Consider the following 6,385-nt stretch of genomic DNA (forward strand, 5'->3'; position numbering starts at 1 on the left):
CCATTGGAGAACTGATTGAACCCAGCATGCCCTCATTGAAGGCAGACTGACAGCGGCTGCTTTCAGGGTACCTGTAGGCAACATTGAGCCTAAAAGAAACCTACTGTACACCTTCTTAACCAACCCGGGGAGATCCAAGGCCAAAACTTTGTTCCATACACCTACTGGATCCAGTTAGGAGCTATCCAATATATTTCCCAGCTGGTGAAAAACACACGTCAGAACCTGAAACATACATACACCCAAAGACTATGAAACATTAGATAGGATTCATCAGGGGTTTTAATAAATTTACAAACGTGTATCCAACAGCAGCATCCTGCAACTTGCAGTATGAAGTCAGGAGGATGCTTTTGAAATCGATGATAATGGCCTGATCCATTCTTTTGGACTGCCACACTTGTATCTACTGGATGCTACACCATGTTGCGTTGATCCCTTTGCTTACTGATGAGAATTGGGAGTGTTCTCAGTTTTTCCCATCACCAATGCCACTGTGCATGTGTTTTTGTACACCACAAGTACCAGGGTGTCTCCGGAAGATGTACCTGGCAGCAGACTTCCTGGAACAGAGGAAAAATCGCTTTATTATTTTTGTTCAAGATTTGAGACCTTTGGCTCAAAGCAAGGACTCTGGAGTCATATTGCTTGGTTTCAATTCTGCCAGTGATCTGCACGGGCCAAATGCCCTTGGGCCTGTGGCTGAACCTCTCAGAACCTGTTTCCTCACCTGTAAGAGGCTTTTACTCATTGGTACTATAGTCCTAGGAGTGTCACAAGGAAGCATTACTATTTATGTACAGCACTTAGAAGAGTGCCAGGCCCAGGGTCCCTGCTGTATAAGTTGCTTTTCATAGATTTTCCCAAATTACCTCCCAAATAGATCTCTGTGCAAGACGGTGGTGCACAGTCACAGGGGTTTGCTTCTAACGTCTCCCACTCTCAGAATGGTTAAGCTCTTGGAAGCCTGCAGTCCTAGAGTGTGAAACCCGATTCATGGTTTTAGTTTACATCTGCAGGATCAGCGGTGGTGAGTATCTTTGCAGGTGTAACTGGACACTGAGACTCTATTCTTTGAATTGCCTCAGAGTGAGGAAAGAGCTGAGGGAGTGAGGTCAACCTCAGTCTGTCCCCCAAATCTGCCTGCCAAGAACGTTTGATGGAAGCAGATGAGGCAGATTGCTTGCAGAACAAAAATAGGATCCCTTTGCCCTCTGGCCACGTATGGAGAAGTACGCCGACCACTGATCACCGACTGTGGGATTCCTCAGCCCATTCTCTCATTGGGTCGAAAGGCCTGTGGTGGAAGGGAGGCTGGCAGTTGCTTTCAGCACGTTCTAACTGCTCAGCGTCTCCATTCTGACGTTTCATCCTCATCTCCCAGGAGACTAGGGCCCTCAGGACCCTCCTGCTTCCCACTCCACCCACTTTGTACAGAGTCAGGGCTCAGAGCTGTGACTCTAATCAGAAAGGGAAGGCAGGACAGGAGGAGGTGGGACGAGAGGCTTGACAGAGGTGCTCATACCACCATCACCTTCACCCGCCAACTCATCAACTGCCCTGATGACCCTTGGGCTTGGCGGCAAACAGGAGGAGGCCTTTGGCCCATTGGTTACTCCTCGAGGGGGCAGGCAAACAAGGCGCGCGCTGGTTGGTGGGAACCAGACCAATAAGGAGGCCATGGCGCCGGCGTCCCAGGCTTGCTGAAAGCCTGGCGCCGTTGGCCACAATCTTGTGCGTGCGGTGCTTGTGGTGCTTGACCGCTCGCTCCAGACGCTGCTGGCCTCACCTTCCGTGACGGCCTCCACCACTGCCACCGCAACTCGGTTGATAAATCACCTCCAGCCCAGGTCCGGGGGCCACCCATATTCCCCAGATGATGAGCTGTCAGTTTGGGGAGCGGGTTTCGGCCCAGAGGACAGGGAGCGGACCTGCGTCCCTCAGGCCGGCTCCACAGCCCCGCAGGGACCTGGACTGGGCTCCGAGGTGAGGACACCATGAGAGTGGAGATGGGTACCCAAACTCAGGGATTCAACTCAGAGCGGGAGGTGCTGGAAGCGGGGTGGGGGCGGGGGTGGGGGGGGGCGGTGCTGTGGGGCTGCGAAGACCAGCTTGGCTCCCTGGCCGACGACAAAGGGGATGCCCTGCAGCTGGCTGACGAGTCAGTGGCGGCCATCCTGCGGCAACTGAGCGACCTGGACGTACTGGGCTTCAGCAGATACCTGTCCCTGGAAAGCTATGCGATCACTGATGAGACCTCCTTGTGGGCCGACCTCGAGGCGGGTCCCAGCGGTCGAGGCATGGTCCCCTAGAGTTGTGGGGCAGCGGTGCTGGCTGCGGCTGGCCCTCTCCAGGTCGGTGGGGCCGAGGCGGGCCGGGCCTGGGGGAACCCTAAGAGAGGCGCTAAGAGTACATTGAACGTGGCTGCGGATCACCAGCGGCCGCCCTCGGAAGGCCCGTTTGGGCTGCTGTCTGACTCCGAGTCCTCTGATGAGTTCATTGAGAGAGAGCTGATGAGGGTGAGCATTTATCCCAAAGAAGGAGGCCAGGCCAAGCTCAACAGCCTCAAGGGTCCCAGGAACACGCCCAAACACTCGACTGTCTGGGGCAGGGAGAATCTGTTTCACTTGCCAGGGCCGTTCCTGTCCTCCGCTCTGCGAGGATTCACTTCGGTTGTGAAAAGGCAGGACAGGCAGGGCAATGCAGAGCTAAATGAACATCTCTCCACCTAAGAAAATGCAGAGCGAGCTCTGGGGGAAGGATGGCCGCCCGCACAGCTATCAGGGAGTACCAGTAGCGGCAGCTACTGCAGCTGCCACTACAGACAGCCTGCCGCGGGTCGCTCCTAGGAGGAAGAGAGACCGGGAGAAGAAATCCCTCCGGGGCATCTCCAAACCTGCCCTGGGAGAACCTTCCCTTCCTGGGAGCAGCGAATCGCGGCCACTTCCCTGGAACCGGCCCCCTTGCCCCAGTCTCTGGCATTCCGCTGCTTGGGAGGTCCAAGAGGCATACCTTGGTCCCTTTGGGAACCAAAGAGTCCAAGCACACGGGCGCTGGTGCGAAATCTGTGGCCAAGAGGGCACGGGAGGCCGTGTCAGTGATGGCGGTGGTGGGAGAAAACAACGACCCAAATAGAGACCCAGTAACAAAGGGCCAAGTGAGTAGGCCAGGCCCCTCCTCTCTCCCCACTCTTCCCCCTCTCACCCTCCCCAGGACATAATTCTTCACCCGTGCTCCCTCTGTCCATCCCTCAGGGGTCATCATTGGGTGCCCTTGGTCAGTGGGTCATTAGGACGCCAGATTGGGGTCCTTTTACTAGGGACAAATGTTAAAGTAGCACTTGGGGTGTACTGGGCTGGGTTCTCCACCCTTGGCCTGTTTCCAGTCTCTGCGAGTCTGGGACTAGAGAGGAAGGGAGGGCTGGTAGCTTAATTGTGTCAAGGGGGCCCCTTAAAAGCTTCATAGAGCTTCAGTGTTTAGATGAATCACTTTCCTGAATCCTACTTCCTAGCTGTTCCCCAAACCTCCTTTCAGGGGCCCGGGCTTTCTCAGTGCTGCACTGTTGTCCCCAGCTCAGCTCTGCCTGCTGGCCTGGGGCTGACTGATGGAGAAAGTGCTAAAGAGATCAGCCTTTCAATTCTCTTCCCATTCCCCTGCCTCAGCCCAGTCCCAAATCACACCTGCTCACACACACACAGACATAGACATATAAATGCACCGGTACACACATACATACATATATATATGCACACACATCTTTAGTCCAGATTGGTGAAAAATCTTTCTTTTAGCTGCCCACTCACAGGGCATGGCCATCTTCTCCATGGGCACATCATGGAGAACCCAGCAGTGATGACCTCCACATCAGAGACCCCCAGGATCCAGGAAACTCAGAGCCCGTGGCCCTGAACCTGGGAGAAGTCATGCCCAGAGGACCTGAACCCTCAGATGAGTGTCCTGGGTTTTGATATGGGTGGAGGGGACCAGGGGTGAGGGCAGAAACCTCTCTCTCTCTCTCTCCTGGGGGCTCAGCCTTGCTCCTAGGCAGCTTCTTCCATGGGAAACAGGATGTCAACAGGGCTGGCCCCATCATCCTCTGTGTGGGATTTGTTTGGCAGAGGTGATCAGTGGCAGTGCCCCAACAGCTCCTCTGGCTGTAAACTTGCAGGTTAATAGCCTTTTCTGTGAAGTGCTGTTCACCCACATTGCTCTCCCAGGTGCTGGCTGTGGCTGCTGCTCTGAGAGGCTCGAACCCAGAACCACAGTCTTTGGGGACCACAGTGGTGAAAATGCTGCCCTTGGGGAACAGGGGAGGCAGGCCCATAGAGAAGAGGAGAGGAGAAATGCTGCCCTTGGCAGAGCAGAGGAGGCCTGTTGCCAGCAGAGGGGGGTGCTACCTCACCTTGCGTTAGAGCCTGGTTGGCCCTTTCCACCTCACTGGGAGCCTGGGAAGCTGGATTGGGTGCCCTTTCCCTCTCAGGTGACCAGGAACCAACTGACCATTCCCCAAGACTGGAAAGGCAGCAGCCGCCACTGGGAATGCTGGACTGTCTTTGGGTAATGCTTCCTCTGGCTCCTGAAATGCACACCCAATCCTCATGGTGGAATCTGGATCCAAGTTCAACTGAAATGTGTGGGCCTCCCCGCCTTGTCCCCATCCCACACCCGTCAGAAGGAGCCCACCTCCTTTCCACTGATGAAAGTCTTTCCCTTGCCATTCTAGACATCTGGCTTTGGGATGCATGGCCCTGGGGAGAGGAGAAAAAGGAGGCGACAGGAGGGCAGTGTATACTAACCTTTTCTCTTCCTCCCATGTCTACTGGCCTAGTGTCTGGTGCTACAGAGAGAAATAGACGACCTTAAGGAGCAATACGGTATCAGGAACCAGGGACAGAGAGCAGCGGGTTCTTAGTGCAGAAGCAGGGTGGGCCCTTGGGGTGGGGTGGGCTGCAGGTGCCGGGGACCTCGTAGGGATCAGCATTCCTGTGGGGAGGAGAACCTAGCAAGCGTGTCCCTGGAGTGTGCTGTGCATGATCAGCTGGGCGTGTGGACAAGTAGCAAAGTACTGTGTGGACTGCGCGCACACTCTGCCAGCCATTCGAGTCCTAGAGAGCTCCTCCTGATAGGACTTGTAGAGATGCCATGTTGATTTTTCCCTTTAACTGCTGCTTGGTGTGGCCTCTAAGGTTCTTGTTATTGCTTGTTTGCGAGACAATTTTTGAACTTGAGAGCTGCTGGCACATTTTGGTTCATTTTAGGAAATAGCTCCACATTTAACTCAGGTGGTGGGTGGTGATCAGGCCCAGAGCTCTTTGCACTGGGGCTAGTAGGGTGGGTTTCAGGTTGTAGGGCTAGGTGGTTCCCCACAGGAACAAGGGGACAGGCGTCTATATCATTCTGTCTGGAGCACGTTCTTATGCCTCTCCCTGTTGCTGCCGCCATGCAACGCCTGGCTGACAAGTTCCAGATGCTTTGACGTGAGTGTTACACACACCATACTCCTTCCCATAGTCCTGGCTGTTGAGCAGGGCTGTGGGCTGGCCCTGGCTTGAGGCTCTTCCCTGACTCTGCTGTTTCACAGGTTGAGCCCAACATCTTTCTGCAAGAGGAGCAGATGTTACCTCCGAGGCTGGTGAGCTGTGGCCAAGCTTGTTGCCTCCTGTTCTGCCTCCACCAGGGCATCCTCTGCCCCTTGTTTTCCCCCTCTCTGCCCCAGTCTCACAGCAGTTTTTGATTAAAGGACTTCTCATATTCTGTGTTCTGTCCTCTCTCTGGGGGGTAGGGGTTGGGGGAGTGCGGCAAGGCCTGGTGGGGAGCCACTCCATATCAGAGCCTGTTCCAGAACAGTACCTCTGGCATCCTGTGGTGGGGACTCTGGGTCAGCCTCTGCTACCATCCAGGCCATCAGGGCAGCGGAGTGGTCCTGGTCTGGGTTCACTGAGGGCGTTGTCTGGCCACATTGGCACATCCTCCCAGTCCCCTGAGGCCCTCTTCTTGTTTTCTGAACACCCTCCTCTGGGATTTGCTGGTTCCCATCCATCGCTGACATTCTGCCTCCCCGTGGGAAGGAACTCATGACCCCCTTACAGAGCTCCAACCCATCCTCCTTCCTGCACTAGACTCGTTGTCCTACTTACCCTGACCACTCTCCTTTCCTGTTGGAGCACCCTCGATCCCTCCCTGACTTGCCATTGGTGACCTTGCCTGCACGTGTAGTTCAGCAGGTGGAAACAGGCACAGGTGCGCTCATCTCTCCCTTCCCAGGCTCTGCCCTCTCATTGGAGTCCCTACTGCCTGTACTGCCCTCCCCCCACCCCCACCCCAGTCCCACCTTGCACGCTGGAACCTGCACACAATGCTCCTCTCCTCTTTAGCCCTCACCCCT

At 55.3% G+C, this 6,385-nt stretch overlaps 1 pseudogene; it reads left to right on the forward strand.

Annotated features, from left to right (window-relative positions):
- Positions 1 to 1,707: 1,707 nt before the first annotated feature.
- On the forward strand, positions 1,708 to 5,751 carry LOC112445560 (uncharacterized protein CXorf49 homolog; annotated as a pseudogene).
- The last annotated feature ends 634 nt before the right edge of the window (positions 5,752 to 6,385 follow it).

This window comes from Bos taurus, unplaced genomic scaffold (assembly GCF_002263795.3).
Source record: "Bos taurus isolate L1 Dominette 01449 registration number 42190680 breed Hereford unplaced genomic scaffold, ARS-UCD2.0 Leftover_ScbfJmS_1959, whole genome shotgun sequence".
Classification (NCBI taxonomy): domain Eukaryota; kingdom Metazoa; phylum Chordata; class Mammalia; order Artiodactyla; family Bovidae; genus Bos; species Bos taurus.